This window comes from Aedes albopictus, chromosome 3 (assembly GCF_035046485.1).
Source record: "Aedes albopictus strain Foshan chromosome 3, AalbF5, whole genome shotgun sequence".
Taxonomy (NCBI): Eukaryota; Metazoa; Arthropoda; class Insecta; order Diptera; family Culicidae; genus Aedes; species Aedes albopictus.
This window is the reverse complement of record NC_085138.1, coordinates 179,744,085-179,761,717: the sequence shown is the minus strand read 5'-3', so window position 1 is coordinate 179,761,717 and position 17,633 is coordinate 179,744,085. Positions and strand designations below refer to the sequence as shown.

At 38.9% G+C, this 17,633-nt stretch overlaps 2 protein-coding genes across 3 annotated transcripts in view; one reads left to right on the top strand and one right to left on the bottom strand.

Moving 5' to 3' along the window:
* Positions 1 to 17,633, top strand: part of LOC109413060 (kinesin-like protein KIF3A) — a 62,992-nt gene that overhangs the window by 26,352 nt on the left and 19,007 nt on the right. The window lies entirely within an intron of this gene.
* LOC109413056 (uncharacterized) overlaps positions 1 to 17,633 on the bottom strand; it is a 36,020-nt gene that overhangs the window by 12,924 nt on the left and 5,463 nt on the right. The gene's annotated exons all lie outside the window — the stretch shown is intronic.

Genomic DNA, 17,633 nt, shown 5'->3' with positions numbered 1-17,633 from the left:
TTGGCAACATTGTAGTTAAACTTTTTTCGATCCGCTGAAATTAATTCTTGGCATTGTACTTTGATGCTATTGTTTAATGTATTTTCAATATCATGCTTATTAATTTGCCCTTTTTAGTTGTAACTGGCGTTCTGCGTTGCTGGATTCAATGTCGTTCCCAAAGTATTATTGTTATGATTAGGGGAATAAGTGTTTGTAATGAATAAAGTCATTGATTGACCTATTGAATTCATGGTCCAGTCGGATATCTTTCCAAACGTTTTATTTCTATACACATTTTCGTGTGTATCTTATACAATTTGGTACATAATTAAACTATTGAAGTATTACTATTATTTTGGACATTTCGGGAATGTTGTCTTAACCTAATAGTAGCAGTAGGTCAACTAACAGTAAAGAAAAGATACGGATACCGTCTTCAGCCAGCGGCTGTATAGACTGAACGAAACTTAACACTAGACAACGGACACACGGATCATGCACCAGTGAATACGAAGAAGAAACAATTCTCGAGAAAAGTTTCATCGCCTGGAGCGGGAATCGAGCCCTCACCCCATAACATGGTGCGATTTAAGCTTTGTGTCCCTCCTAATCTCATGGCTATGAGACTCCACAAAGAATTCGAAACAAACAATATCGGGTGTACCAATGCATCAATGATTATATCATTTTACCGTAAATTGTAACCGCCAACAACGACGATGCATATCATCTACATAACAATCACAGACAAACGCGACACTGCTCTACTGTCTGTTCCATCGCCACAATCGATAACATTGAACTTACTCACGGCCATACATTCTATTCCATCAAACGTTCCAAACTTTACCCACTGACCTACATCAACCCCGTTTCAGAAAGAATCTACGGTTCGGTCGGCATCCGAACTTGGTAGGCAAAGGGGTATCTCGTCATGATTTTTCTCCAATCTTCGTAGATGCGTTCAGAACCGGTTTCTGGGCTTCAAACGTTCACATATTAATCTGTTTCTAGGACTGACTGTTGTAATATTATTGGTGTTGCTGCTGCTCGGATGCTAGAAGTCAGTTATCCAATGTGTTAGATTTATTGCATTGCACTGCGAGCGAGTGGTCCCTCTGAATGATCGGTGCCGCTGATCTGAGATTGAGCTGTATTACACACCTGTTCCGTTCGATTGGTAAACTCGCGTGTGTGTAGCAGGTACTTTGATATTGCATTCACAACCAGATTGAGTTACGTCAACCGTCGTCAGTTCGATTGGCGGTCAGAAGGTCAGCACAGCCATATGCCAGCAGGTAGCCCTTTTCTGATTGTGAATCACCGGCATGTCTCCTTCGAATAATGTACTTACTCTACATAGGTCGTTGAGTTCAGCATGGGGTGCATGTTTGTTCAATTTCACACTGCACTTCGGTTTGTAGAAAGTTCAACGTATTTGTCTTTCGTTTATCGAAAGCAGGCACAGAAACGACATGGCACCACCCGAATGTCAATCCAGCTAGCTGAATGGTGTTAATGGCATGACAATGGGTTGCTTCTGCCCGTTATGCTCACCACGACACAATGTTCCATTTAGAGTCATTATCATCGGAAGGTATTTGGGCCTATCCTGTAGTACATTTGGCTCTTGAGACGGTAGAGCCAGCGTTTCACTTTGTCTGGTCTGGTTGCGGGTGTGGTCCGCTAATAGAGAGAGTAGGCAAGGTACAGTCTCGTGTCATTCAATTGTCTCTTATGTCATGCAGGTGCAAGCCTATGACGAGTTTATGCAATTTGCGTTTATTTTAGTTTTTCCTTCGTGAAATGCAACAGCCCAAAACGTAAAATAGACATTTTATATCACTTTACTAAAGTGTATACTACAAAACATCTGTTCATGGGTCCCAAGAACTCCCTTGAATAAGATCATCGAATCTACATAGGCACGTGGGGATCTTTCGTTATATTATGAATAATTACCAAACCCCAAACCCTAGAAATCTATTAAATCCTCACGAACCACCAATAAACTATCCGTTCCCTTCAAATCACCATGAAACCCTCATGAATTCAGGGTGTATACTACCTGGAAAATCTAAAATTGCAAAGAAATTTCTTTTCTTTTGAAATCCTAGAATTTTCTAGAAATTCCCTACTTTTTTAGAGGATTTCCAGTTAGCTTTCCCGAAGGATTTCCTGAAGGAACCCTTGGAGAAAACTCTGGAAGCATCAGAACATAAATTTCTGTAGGAATTCTCAAAGATATCGCTGAAGACCTGTGCGTGTTGCTTGGGGGCGGCGTGATGGCCATTTTTGGCCGCCGGCCGCGACGTCATCGGTGGAATCCCTGAAGGAACTCCTGGATGAATCTCTGAATGAACTCTGAAATATCCTTGGAGGAACTGCGGTATGAAACTCAGAAGAAACTAATGCAGAAATCCCTTGTGGTACACAAATTTCCCTTAGAGAGATCGCTGAAGGAATCCCAGAAATAATCCACGAAAGAATTAGAATACCAGAAGAAATCCCGAAGGAATTCTAGGAGGAGTCGCCGAAGGAATTCCAGGAAGATGCCCCGAAGGATTTCCACGAAGAATCTTCAAAGGAAACACAAAATAAATGATCGAAAAGGAAAAAATATTGTACGAGAAAACTGATGAAATCTTGCTGGGAAGGAGCAAGGATTTACAGGAGGAATCCCCGAAAACAATTCTGGAGGAATTTAAAAGGAAAATCTCTGAAAGAAATCCTGGAAGAAATCTTGTAGGAACTCCATGAGAGATCCTTTAAGGATATTCTGGGGGTATGCCCGAGTATTGTCCTTAGGAAATTCTAGAAGAATCCCTGAAGGAACTCCTGTAGAAGAATTATCTGATGTAACTCCTAATGGATAAATCTCCGAAAGAACTCCAGGAACGATCCTTGGAAGAACTCTTGGAAGAATCCTTAAAGGAGGTTCTCAAGGAGTCCCCGAAAGAACTCCTGAACTATTCCCTGAATGAACTTTTGTTGGAATCCCTGTGTTGACGCACATTCCAACGTCTGTAGGGTCGATGCCGTGAATCTGGTGGTTCCTTGCTACGATTGCTGGACAGGCTGGTCACAGAGCACAGGGTAACGTCTTCACGAATACTCGAACAGGAAACGAATTCAGTTTAATACACGAAACACATATATAGTAATTAACAGTCAAGTTATAGCTGATTTACAAACTAATTGATAATCTACTGGGGCAGCTTGTAGGCTTTTATAGTCTGAAAGGTCATACAGTTTGGCGGGAAACCCGAAATGTTACCGAAGTAACATAAAATGGTCATGATCTATGGTTTTCCGGTTATGTTCATCTTATTAGAATACTGGATTGATAAGAATTGGATACTATCTACTCGAATAGAACTGTGAGCCTAAATTACAGTCGCATTTGTCTAAAACTGGCGTTAACACCCTGAAAAAAAAAACTCCTGAAGGTATCCTTGGATTGGACGCAGTGGCTTAATTTCCCCAACAGGGGAGGGAAAAAATCCTTGGATTTCCCTGTAAGAATCTCTGAAAGAAATCCTGAAGAGATCTCTGGAGGAACTCTGAAATTTCTGGAGAAATCTCTGAAGCAACTCCTGGGCCAATCCTTGAAGGAACTCCTTATGAATTGCTGAAGGAACATCAAGGCGAATTCCTAATGGATCTCCAGAAGGCATTCCTGGATCCTTCTCAAAAAATCTCTGAAGAAAATTCTGAAATACTGGAAGAATACCTAAGGAAACTTCTGTTGGAATAGCTGAGGGAACTTCTGAAGGAATCCCTGATGAAATACATGAAGGCACCCCTTATTCCTTCTGGAACTACTGGAGATATTACTGAAGAAACTTCTGAAGCAATTTCTGAAAGAACTACTACACTGCAGGAATCCTCGAAGAAACTCCTGCATTAATCCCTGAAGGATTTTTTTGTCAGAATACCTGAAAAGAGCTCCTGTAATAATCTCGGAAAAGTCTCCATGAGACATTCCGTAGGAATTCCAAAAGGTATCCTCAAAGGAATTCAGGAGGGATTCCTGAAGGATCCAGTTAGCTTAGTGGATAAGGCTTTGGATCGCCAATTCGGAGACGGCGGGTTCGATTCCCGTTCCGGTCGGGGAAATCTTCTCGACTTTCTGGACATAGTGTATCATTGTGCTTGCCCCACAATGTACAAATTCAGGCAATGGCAAGCAATAACTGCGGAAGGGCTCAATTAACACTAAGTTGAAGAAAGGAAGGCCAAGTTCCAGTGGGAACAGAAGAAGAAGAAGAATTAGAAGAAGAAAAATAAGATCCCAGAGAGAACTGATCTAGGGACCAGTGATGAACTCTTGGAGTGGCCCCTGAAGGATCTCTTGGAGTGATCCCTGAAGGAACTCCTAGAGAAATCTCTTGAGGAATTCCTGGACTGATTCCTAGAGGAACTACTAGGAATTCCTGAAGGAATCCCGGAAGGACCTCCTAGACTAACCTCTGAAGAACCTCCTATGGGAATCCCTGAAGGATCATTTGGATGAATCACTGATGGATCTCCAGGAGGCATTCAATCTGAAAGCAAACTCCTAGAGTAATCCCAAAAGGAGTTCTTGAGAGATCTTCTCAAAAAAAATCCATAATGAAACTCCTAGAGGCATCTCCGAATCCTCCTGAATGAATCTCTGAAAGAGTTATTGGAGGCATCTCTGAAGGAACTCGTGAAGAAGATCACTAAAGGATTTTCTGTAGAATACTTTATTGGAATTTCACAGGAATCTTAGAAGGATTTTTTGGTGAAATCTTTCATATTTCATATAAATCGCCAACTGTACGCTCAAAAATCTGTATAATGCAGATAAATCTGTACCTATGGCATCCCTGCCTACAACAGGAAATCCTTTTGGGTTCCTTCAAGTTCTTGGGTGTTATGTGAAGAAGAAGATGGAAAGACGAAAAAGATGTATTTTATGTTGAGTACACGATTTACAAATACAAAAAATAATCAACTGGCAAAGAAACCTTTCAGCTAATAACTTTAAAAGTGCTCATAGAACAAGACTTAGTTAAGAAACAAGCACTGCTTCAGTAGGAACTTCAGAGAAATTTCGGAATAAGTGAACCATAAGAGTAAACCGCATGAAACTTACACAAAGTCCATTATTTCACTCTAACCAATTCGCTCTTGAACCTTTTTAATACTATTATCCAAGACCACCGTCTGTCAGTTTATGCTATGACAAAAAAAAAATCTATGCTCTTAGAAACCAGTAGCATATGACCGAGCATAACCAAACTCGAAATTGATGTAAGCTAAGATAAAACATAAGCGGGAAGTGGAAAGCAAGCCACTGACTGCTGCAGCAGCATTACACGAAAATGTAGATTGTATGGGCTGGCTGCCGCTGTATGTAATGAACTGTGGCTGCTGTGGCTGGGGGCTGCTTTCTCGTCGTGGGCAGCGTTTATGTAACTGTGCACGGGCACGACACAAGCGCACGTTGCTGCTGCTGCAAGCGATCTATGCTGCGTCGGGCTAGTCCAATCCATCGTTCGAGTGTCGCCACATTTATGCTAGTAGGCTCAATCACTCTGGACTGGGTGAAGAGGAATAGGTATTCGGAGAGGTGGGAGCCAGGGTGTTGAAATCACCACCGCGATTACTTCAGTCAGCTGAAGATTCAACACCAAATTGAGAGGTGTCGTCCAATCTTATCCCGCCTAATGATATGGTGTGAAGAAGGAGGCGACTATAATGACTTACTCCTAACTGAAATTTATATGATTGAGAACACCATGGTATGCCATTTTTTTCATAACCGAGCGTAATGTTTGCTTTACCATTGCTGTATTTCTGCTTTTGTGCGATGTGTTGATGCATTCCGCGTGCGGATTATTACGAGATAAACAGCTACCTCTTTATGGGAAACTGGAATGCAAATATAAACAAATCTTCGCATGGCTTCGGCGCGCGAGAACTACTCAGCAGTTATGTGTAATTAAAATGTTTTGCCGAGCTCCAGACTAATCGTTTTTGCATGAAAAAATGAGCAAAAATAAATTTTCCGAGTTAAATAAATACGGTTAGGGTTGTTCTACGAGCGAGCGCATCCACAATTATTAACTGAAAGCTTCCTCTACCAATGCCCCTTTTTGTTTGTATAGGGTATTGGTTCCCTTCTTAAGCATGTGGCTCCCATTTTCATCCTACGAAAAACAAAGGATTGAAGCGCTGTTTGTTTTGTTTCTTATTTTTGTATTTTTTGTTAGAAGTGAGCACCCATGTAAACAAAAAGAACGGAATCAAGCGGTGCCGTAATCGCTTGTTTTCGAATAGGATGAATATGGGAGCGTGAGATTAATGATGGAACACATACCCTATATCGTGTGGCAGCCACGAATATACTCTATTCCCAAGGAAGTCAACGAATTTTCCTTTACGAAAAGTTCCTGGACCGACCGGGAATCAAACTCGTTACACTCAACATGCTCATGCTGAAAACCCACGCCTTTACGGCTGTGGCTACATGGGCCCTTTCGCGAGCAGGAGAAAATAGCTGAAGAATACCAAACTCAGGTATGGAAAACCGAATACCTACAACCTAAATTAGGTATGAAGAAGCCCTGCATAAGAGGTAAAATACATAAAATAATAACTGGTGCATATTCTGCGCATAACACGTAAATAATGAAATCAGGTATGGCAATACCTAAATAATAATCAGCGATTTTTCCATACAAATAGCAATATTTCTTTTCATAATTTCAAATCTCAATTTGTTCATCGAGCACATGTTCTGTTGTGCACATGGATGTCAAAGCATTTTCAACAGTGTAATATTTCCGTAATTGAATAATACCTCAAGCAGTCCTCAACACCAATCCAATAACTCGTTGAGGTATTTTATCAATACTTACTAAATACCAAAATAAGTTATTTGCAATACCTAGGTAACCGACCAATACCTTGTTTTGGTATGATACTGTGTGATAATCTGAGTCACACAGATACCTGATTTTGGTATGCTGCAGTTATGTGTCACTTATTCGTTCCTGCTCGGGTTGACAACCGTTTTTATTAGACATGGAGTATACCTCTGCGTTTCCACAGCTGCCTCGGGAAGGACTTGGTAGCAGACTTACGATGAGTCACTGAAAATAGATTTATATTTACCCTAGTATTTATCTACAAAAGTACCTTGAACACTAGCAGATATTTCTGGCAAGTCGACGCGACGGTCACGGTAAGATGCTGCAAATTTTACCTCATTTTTTGGTATTCCTTGTTGAATTCCTTCCAGAGATTTTTCCGCACACCTGCCAGGTACCAACATTTTTCCAAAATTCGAACAATCCTTTCCGGGCTTCTTCCTTGATAATTCCCTGAATCCTGAATCCCTGAATTCCGAATGATTACTCCTGAAGTTTTTCCCGAGGATTCTACAACATTTATTTCCAGAATTTCCTCCAGAGGTTATCCCGGTATTGTTCCCAGAGTCCCTCGTACACGCAGAACTCGATGTGCACAGAGCACACGCAGATTTGTGTAACACCGGATCAGCACATTTTTTGTATTATACGACTGGTACACAGATATGAGTGAAAAATCCTTTGTCTCTTTGCTCGCTGCGTGAAAGGTACTCGTGCGCTGTGTTGTTTCATTTAAGGGTGTAGGATTTTTCCGGGGTAAGATTTTCCCCGAGATCTTCACATGAGCTTCGTTCGAGATATATCGCACAGTTTCTTCTGGAGTTGAAGATTTCCCGCGATTCCTTCCAATGCTTCTCTTGGGATTTCTCCTGAAGATCTTCCAAGGATTTCTTAGAGTTGCCACAGGAGTTATCCCTGGGATTTCTCAAGGAGTTTTTTTTTTAATTTTCTGCAAGAGTTCCTTCAAAACATTCTACCATAGTTTCGCTTGTAATTTCTTCAAGAAATTTTCTTGAGCTTTCTTCTTAAGTTACTCTCTAGAGGAAATTGTCCCAAGATTATGGATACTCCTTTTGGAATTTCTTTGGCAGTTGCTCCCTTAGTTCTTACTGTGATTTTCTTTTTTTTTTTCTTCGGAATGTCTCCTGAGATAACTTACGAAACTCTTTGTAAGAAATTTCCGGAGAAATATTGGAAGGAATCCAAGTGAAATCTAACGAGAAACTTTGAAAGAAATCCTGAGAAAAACTGGGACATCCTGAAAAAAAAATTCTGGAAGTAGCCCCGAATGAAAAAAATAGGGAAATTCAAGAAGGAACTGTGCAAACTTCTAATAGAAATTCCGAGGAAATACGGACGAAATCTCGCGAGGAGTTCAAAGAGGAATGTTGGGAAACTCTTTTGAAGAAATCCCTGGAAGAAGGTAAACATAATTCTCGCAAAAATCCCGAGAAAAACTGTTGTTCTGTTACTTCGTAAACAGAAATGCCTGAAGAAAATTTGTATAAATTTTAGAACGATCTGTGGGTGAAATCCAGCGAGAAACTTTGAAAGCGTATCGGGAAAACTAATGGAAAAAATCCCGAGAGGTACTACAGCATAGACCCTTTGAAAAACTCCTGCAGAAATTCTGGGAGGAACCCTCGGAGGAACCCTTGTGGAAATCCCAGGAACAACTCTTTGAAATTCTGAAGGAATACCGAAAAAATATTTATAGTAGCAAATACTTAAAATAAACCTCTGTATGGACATTTGAGAAAACTGGAGAAAGCCAGAAAAAATTCTTTCAATCCTCAAAGAAAAAAAAGCTTTGGATATATTCAAGGAAAAACTTCCGGGAAGAATTCTGTGGAAAAATGTGAGGCATTATGGTAGAAATTCAAAGTCACGAAAAAATCATGGATTTAGTTTCGAAATCTCAATATCTTATCTACAGCACCAGCACAGAAAACATCTAAGTTCAGTTTCAGAACTGTTTAGGGAATTTAAAAACCATATAGTTTGTGGGATTACTGATTGGACTCCTGAATGTCTTTTTCCTGATTTTATAAAAGCTTTAAAATTTCATTTCTTAAAAAAGTGAACATGCAGGAATTAAGTTAGACGTCTTTCTTTACTAACGACATGCCAGAATTACAACATATTCACTTAAACTTCTGCCAACACCCAAAATTTTTGAAGCACAATTTAGCGCTGATTTCGAAACCGTGCTTCAAAAATTTTAAGTAGAACCCTTTTTGAGTTTAAGCTCAATATTGAGCTTTACAACTTTTTAAAATATGGAATTTACTAAAATTCAATTATCTTGCGTTTTGTTCAACCAATTTTAAATCTTTTTCCATAAATTAAAAGCTGAATATAATACCATCCGATCATTTAAATGCAGGTTTTGCGTCAGATTGATGAAATTCGAGATATTGGCGAGTTTTACGGACGATCTCCTTAAATTTTTAGCAAAATTTTCAAAAATATATGGAGAAATTTTTTTTTTATCAGAAAAAAACTAATTACTCTACTGTAATTTTAATCCTTCGCGTTTTTGAACTCATGGCATGATTCTACACCAAAAACGATCATCAGCTTACCGAGTTCAAAAATGTTGTTAGCTAGTGTAATTATTAAACTAAGCACATTTCTGAAGAAGCAAAGTTTTCAGATCTAAAGGACATCCCGAACAAACTTTGGAATGGTGTCTACAATTTCAAGGTAATAATAGATAATGGTTTGACAACAATTCGTAGCGAAAATAACTACTGTACGGCTGTAGATGTTCATGGCTAATCTTCAGAACAGTTTAGACGACCTTGAATGCTTAAAAATATATACACATATCTACTAAATTTCCAAAAGCCCCAGTAATCATAGGTCCAGGACGGTTTGGACGACCCTGAATGTCCCAAAAATATTATTGTTATTATTATTAGCTTTATTTACGAGGCTTTCAGTCCTACGCTGGTTCACCTCGGAACTGTGCCAAAAGTATCTAATAATATATAAATCAGTTTTCAGTAGGTCCCATAACTATACTTGATTATGCATCTTTGCTCCGTAAAATGGTTATGACTACTGTTACGAGTGTAGACTGGAAGTTCTGCTTTTCGGAGTTGTTTGGATTTTCCGGATAATCCCAAAATAATTTTGGAATTATTTTTACAATTTCAAGGAGGTCGTTGATAATAGTTGGATATGTGATGTTAGAGTCTATAGTGAATATTGTTACAGTTGTAGATGCCAAGAAGCTAAACTCCAGAATAGTTTGGACGACCTTGAATATATGCAATAATATCTGTCAGTCTCCAAGCATGTGCAGTAATCATAGTTGATCATGCAATAATATTCTGTAAATATAGCGGACATGACTACTGGAAAGAGTATTGATTTGAGGTTCTGAATTCCAAGTTAATTTGGATGACCTCCATTATCCTAAAAATGACAATATGTGGCTTTGGAGTTTCATCACTCCTGTAAATTGGAAGGTCTGAATTCCAGAATAGTTTGGGACACCTTGAGCATCACAAGATATGAACAAGTTACGTATGTATGTACGTATGTAAGTAAACCATATCCAAAATCAACATTTAGCATTAAAAGTATCAATTATTTAGAGTTTTCCAAACTTATTGATGTTCAGGATGTTCTAGGATGTCAACGATGTTTTAAACTTTATTACTCAAATTTTCCCTAATAGAGAAGTAGATATGCAATTAGTTTGACGAAGGCTGAGTTCACTTTTATCAAGTGGAAGATTTCAAACAGCCATACAGGACACAAAGGGATAAGGGCTTAAGGGTTAAGTACATATGAAAATCTCAGGTAAGTGTTTTCGATTGAATGATTCATTGCAGTTCTTTACCTGCCGAGTATTGCGCACATATTTCGTACGTTCCAGGCCCATAACCCCTCGCGCAGTCATGGTGATGGTGAATGAACCCTCTTGTTGGGCCCATTCATTACCAACACCAACTCCGTTGCAGGAGAAGATGGTAACCAAAACAAAAGCTCCGGCAAAACATGCATACGCTGTGCGAAGCGATATAATCAAAACAAAACTGGAATTCCATTGGCTACGCTGCGCTAGCGCTGCTGGACGAAGAGAGAAGGGTCAGTTCAGTATAGCGGTCAGCGTATTCGGGTGGGATTTAAATTACTCACGTTTGGGCTTTGTATTGCATGTCGTACCAACTGTGAATGTATTCGGAGACCAAGGCCTTCATTCGGAAACACCTCAGATTCAAAGTGAAGGTGATATCTGGATAGTGCAAAACTTTCCCGCGTTTTTTGGAATGTATTCAAACGGGTTCCACCTTCTCAATATACGCATTAGAAATTGAATAATTCTTTGCACGATGGTTTCTATTTCGTTTGCAATGCACTAGGCATCGGTATTGCTACTGATGCGGAAAACCGTGAGAGGAAACCTTATTTCAATTTGGTCGCCAACCACGGTAACCAAAGACCGCCGTCGGTCATGATTGTTGATGGACAGACAGGGACAGAAGGGTGTACTGTTACGACGCATAAATTATGTATGAGCGCTGTGAATGGTTTTAATAGTTTTACACTCTCGATCGTGGAGAAAATAGTGACGTGTTGTATACGCGAATATCGATTCATACCTTGCTGCGAAATACATACTACACTTCAATTTTAATGTGTTGCTGAATTTTAAATGATTTTTTGGAAGGGAGAATGTATTATCATTAATTATTTTTGTTAAAGTCATTTTCAGTCCAAACCTAGTAATTCGACAAGTTTGATGAAAATATTCGATTTTAATACTTATTTGTACTCAAAATAATATAACCTTAACCACTTTCTAAATTTGATATTGATTTTTACTGCTTCAAAATGTTTAAAACAGCTGTCAACTGTAACCAGACATTTATGATGAATTGGAAACATGTGAATTTGATTATCACTCCCAATTGGAGGACCACTTTCGTCTTTCAACTGATGTATGAGACGAATAAGCCAATCTCAAATACGTAGAAGAGAACTTACTAATTTAATAAAGCTTGTATTATTAATATTTAATTCACATACTGAAGGTTTTGCAAACATATGGTTTGAATTCCAGTAAACTTTGTTTCTTCAACCGTTCCCACAGACGGCACTCTAGTTACAAAATATTTCCCTTATGCGTCACATCAAGTCTCACCAAATTCCATTAAATTCCACATTTGGTGTCACTGTCGGCATCCTATACACTAACCCTATGCCGTACCACACCATCTCGCAACGACAAAACTTGACTACCCTTTGAGATTATGCTACCCGGTGCTGGTGTGTGCCCTCAAGTGTTTCCAGTTTAGGTTTGAAAGTGAAATTGTGGCAACGGCAATTACCGACGACGCGACATGGGCGCATTGGATGGCAATAGTGTGTGGCGGCCCGCATCTCGATCGGATCTCGCGATCGATTGGACCCGCTCAACGTTGGATGTGTTGTTGCACGCTGGAAGTGTGTAGGAAGTGCAATTTTCCTACTCCGAAAAAGGCGTGGTTGGACTCTAGGTATGTGGAGCACTTGCAACGTTTACTGCGTATGTGGAACTGATCCAAGTGAGCACACTCTAGTGACAAATAAGACACGATGCCAGGAGTCACTTGGTTTTATCGAAAATTTAACGCTTTTTATTTTCTTTGCAACTGTTCCGATAGTACAGGTTGTAGGAAGGACCAAATAACTAAAGTCCATCCAGAATCATAAATTACCTCGATGTATGAACAAGTTAAATCTTAAGGAGCCTTGCAATACTCTTGCTGATATCCTCTTTTTAGATGTAGATATTTATCTAATTCTTATTCCGTGCGTAGTTGTCTGAATTTCCTATAAACATAACATAAAAGCGTCGTGGCATATCTCCAAAGGCGCTGTCCATAAACCACGCAGACTCATTTTTGACCATCTCAGACACCCTCTCTTCTCGTAGATTTTTGATCACATAAAATTCTTGAAATTTGTATGGAGCGTAGACTTCGACCAGAATCCGCCACCCTTAAAGTCTACGTAGTTTATGGACAGGCCCAAATAAAAGTTGCCATAATTTCAGTTTTTTTTAATTCATCGCCAAAAATTTCTTAAGCATTTCTGGAGTAACCCATCCATCAAAAGACACTAGAAGATTTCCGAAAATCTGCACAAAATACCGGTGGAATTTTCAGTGTGATCCAGCATATACCTATGAAAGCATTTGTAGTCAGCGCTTGAAAATTGAAGCGTTTTACCTCAGACGAATCAAAATTTGCTCTTCTTTGACCGGCGCTTTTCAACCCAAAGCGGTAGCAATATGCCTTCATTGGCTAACATGCTTCAGAAGCAAGTGAGAGCGGGAGCAATGAAAAATATGAGTGAGAGTGAGGAACGACGATTCAGCGCCGTGCGGCTCTCTGAATCTCTCTCTTCGCTGGTGTATACGGCAATAAATATACTTGATTTTTATCTCGTTATTACAATGCAAATGACATAAACTTGAATTAAATCGATTATAATAGTCACATCCATCATTCTTTTATGGATAAATTGATTATTTTTACAAGTTTTGAGCAAAAAATAAATTCACTGAATCATTTACGCATCTTCAGTCTCACCGCAGCAAGCGAGAAATAATGGTTTCCAGTTAGTATGCTTCACCAGCCAACCGACCGATGAGGAATAGTGGTCGCGGTGGGTTCGGTTTCTCTTTACTCCCTGTGCATGTTCGTTCGTAGTGAGGGTTGGCGCTGATGACGGATCGTACCATTCATATTCATTCAATTTCAAGCACTGTTTGTAGTAGTAGAAATTTCTACGCATTGCCGTAAAATCTCTGGTAAAAAAAGCATGTAAAATCCTACAAGAATTACTAGAAAAATCCTGAGAAAAGCAGGAATTCCTGTCCGAAGAAATTCCTTGAACATTTCCTGGAGAAATTTCAAATTAACCTGCTTGAGCTTTAGCTTGAGCTTCATTGATCGGTCGTTGATGCTACTCCAGTATTGCCAGACCAGCTACACTCACACAAGTTTCCAATGAGATATCTGCCGGGTACTAAGCAGGCATCTTCAGTGTGGGAGTGTTGGCGCTTGCCACGTCAGGTTGCACGTCAATGTGAAGAACGGGAAGGAAGTAACGATTGCAATCGTTTGTATCAACAGCAGAACGAATATACCTCTGCGTTTGCACAAATTCATGCGGATGTCGGAGTGTAGGTGGGATATGGTTGGCAATTGGTTCACACATTGGTGCGTTGATACAAGACATAAGGTGATAGATTAGTGTATTTATTACTCTGAAACTAATGCGGTACAGTTCGCTCGTATGCGTTATATGATAGATTGACACTGTGCTGTGAAAGTTGGAAAGAAAGGAAACGGCTTTTTCAACCCGTTTCTGTTCTAGCGATGGCTACAAACATGTGAATGTATATGAGTTGTATATGTAGAGAGAGGAGAAAGTCTACAGAAACATACAAAGTAGGAGGAAAGGGACGGGCCAGGGATTGGATCCAGGACCTTCTACATACGAATCAAAAGCGGTAGCAACTAGACCACCAAGCCCGTCCAGCAATTTCAAATTAACCTGCTAAAAAAAATCTAAAAGAGACTACGGCAAGGATGTGTCGACAGTATCCTTCAGGAAGCTTCCCGGAGTTTACTGGTACTATCTGTTCCTACATTTTGATTTTTGTGTTTTTTTTTCTAGTGAGTAGTCTAAATGTGGAAAAATAGTTCTTTTGGAGGTTTGTTCAGGCATTTTTACAGCAACTTCCTGTAGGCACATCTTTAGTATTTCCTGGAGTTTGCCTATCTAAAAATTCTTTTTAAACTGTCCCATTTAGAAGTGGTAAATGTCTCATTGTAATCTTCTAAAAATTTCTCACAGTATCCTACTCAAATTCATGCTTATTTTAGAATACTTCTGAAATTTTTTGAAGTACGGTAAGGTCTTCAATAATAATGACCAGAAAATCTTCAGCGAACTCGTTCCTGTTTCATTTAGATTTATCAAGGATTTTTTTTCAATGATACTTCTTTGGATTTTAAAAGTATCTCAAGGTTTTTTTTCTAGAAATTTCTCCAAAAATCCAGTAGCATTTGGCATGTTTCTCCTGACGATATTTAACGGAAATATAAAAAAGAACGTTCCGTCTAATGTTACAGCGATGTTACTAGAAGTTTTTGAAAAATTAAAAAAATGTTTTAAAGCTATGGCGAAACGTCTTTAAATATATTCCAAAAACTAGACTTTACAAATACGGGCATGAGTGATAAATGGACAAATTGGAGTTGAATTTGCAAAAAAGGTATTCGTCCTCTCGGTGAGACTCAAATTTACGACTCCTACTCACTAGAAAGCCGTGTTACCACTACACCACGGGAAGACTCGAAGATGTCTCGAATTGAAGTTCAACTCGGAATTCTGAGGTTGTCTTTTCCACAGACCGCAATTCTTTCGGATGAATTAGATGTCCATCTACACTACGCATCTATTGTATATGTAGAGCCTAGGCGAGAGCGCATTGTTTTTAATGTGTTGAAAGTTCACACACCTCTCCCGATATGCTGTCCAGAAAAGATTTTTTTAGGATTTAGTTGAAAATACTACTCAGACCGAAAATACTTTTTTTTTATTTTTTTTGTGTATTTTAACTTATGCGCACTTCTAAAGTTTCACTTTTCCAGCACTCTTGCTGTTACAAATGTACCAAAAATTCTTCCTCGATGGTATATCAGTACCATCAAAAATTCTGTTGGAATAATTTAATTCTGACCTAAATTGGCTTGTTTAGCGGTGTTGAGATAATTCCATATTCTGAATCTGCATGCCAAACTGAGCCGAAATCTAAAATTTCAAAAATTTTGGTGGCCGGGAACCTTTTTAAAAATCAGTGTGAAGTTTGTATGGGAGCGATTTGTCGAATCACCCCTTGTCGCATTTTGTACTGCGCGGAGCTGTCAAGCAGTTGCCCAGCTGTCGACAGGCGATTTCAAAAATTCTCTTTGTAATTGATTTTAGATATCAAAATAAAGTTCTAAAAATCTGAAAAAAAAACATAATGGCTCAGAAAAAAGTGCTCTTTCGTATAAAATCAAAAATGTATTCTTGATTTAAGAACCCAATTACGAATTTATCTTGGAATCTCAAACAATCGTTGGAAATATCTTCGCTGTATCGCAAACGAATTCTCACAGAAATCATCTAAGGTTTTATCAGAAACTAGCTGTACCCGGCAAACTTTGTCTTGCCTACTGCGTTTTTTGACGTTTCAAGTTTCTAGCCAAGACCAAGTCCCCGGTCAAAGTGTATGGAAGATCGATTTTCAAAAACTCTGATTTTTTCCATGTTTTTTGCCTCATAAACCTTCCTTGGGTGAAAACTAACTGAACAAAACTAAGACGACCAAAATCGGTCCTTCCGTTCGCAAGTTATGCGCGGTCCCACGTATGCCACTGCATTTATATATATATATATATAGATATCACCAAATATCAGAGAGCGTCTCTCTTGACAACGTCAGAAATTTCGCTATAAATACATCAAAATTCCCAAATAAATTTCTTCGGCATTTTCTAAAAAATCGATCATTTGGAATATTCTCCAAAAATCTGTAAGTTACGAAACGAATTTATTTATTTTAAACTTCTCTAGCAATAAAAGTTAGATCATACTTTCAGAATAAAAGTGAAATAATCTGAGCAGCAGCAGAGCCAAAAATGTCCCACTTCGGTCAGAAACTCTTCCAAAAATTCTCATTACACAGACTTGAGAATTATTCTTTCTAAGAATTTTAAAAGTAACTTTCTGTAGAATACATTTAAAGAAATCTATATTAGTGAAACTTAATTCAGCTTATTTGTTTCATTATAATTGCGAATATCCTTATTACCACCATATATTCCAGAATCCCTGAATTATCCAGTTTCTTTTTCGTTCAGATAATATGATACTCCAGATTTTGCCAGCTAATTTCCACTTTTCCTAATTGCTCTAGGGATTCCGCTAATTAATGCTTAAGGGCGTCCTCCAGAAATTCTACTTGGGATTTCTCTAGAGATACCGCCAGGGATGCCGCCTGTGATTCCTTTAGAGATTTCTCCTGGAGTTTCTTCACGAATACCTATACGGAGTCTCCTCCAGGGGGTTCTCTAGGTAATCCTCTAGAGATTCCTACAGGCGTTTTTTTTTTCAAGCATTCCTACCAAAATTCCTCCTGGAATATCATTTTGATATTCCTCTAGATCAGTGATCCGCAGCCTAACTGTATTTGCGGGCCAGAATAGATTTTTTGAAAAGAGACTGCGAGTCGCAAGTCATTCAAGAGTTTATTTTCAACATTTTTTGGGTTCAACACAAAATCAATGAAAATCCTAGGGAATTTAAACAAGAACTTTCATGACTGTAATATTTAGGTTTTGTAGTTGAGCAAATGATTTCAGACTACCTAATTACTGAGAAGTCATACGCAATACGAAAAATACGCAATTATTACGCTGGCCATAATCACAGACAAACAGATGTAACTCTTAGAGGAAATTCATCAAAAACTTTTGCCCTGTTTTTTTTTTTCATGAGTACACTGAAACCTGTTGGTTGAACCGTGCGAGACACTGTCGGCCATGATGGATTTCGGTTTGACCTTTGTCTAATACGCACACTATTACACAAATCGCCTGTAATTTTCGTTTGCATCACATAGCAACGTATACACTGGCAAACGTCAAATCGATCGAACATTTGCCACCAGAAGGATCACGCAAATCAAATGAA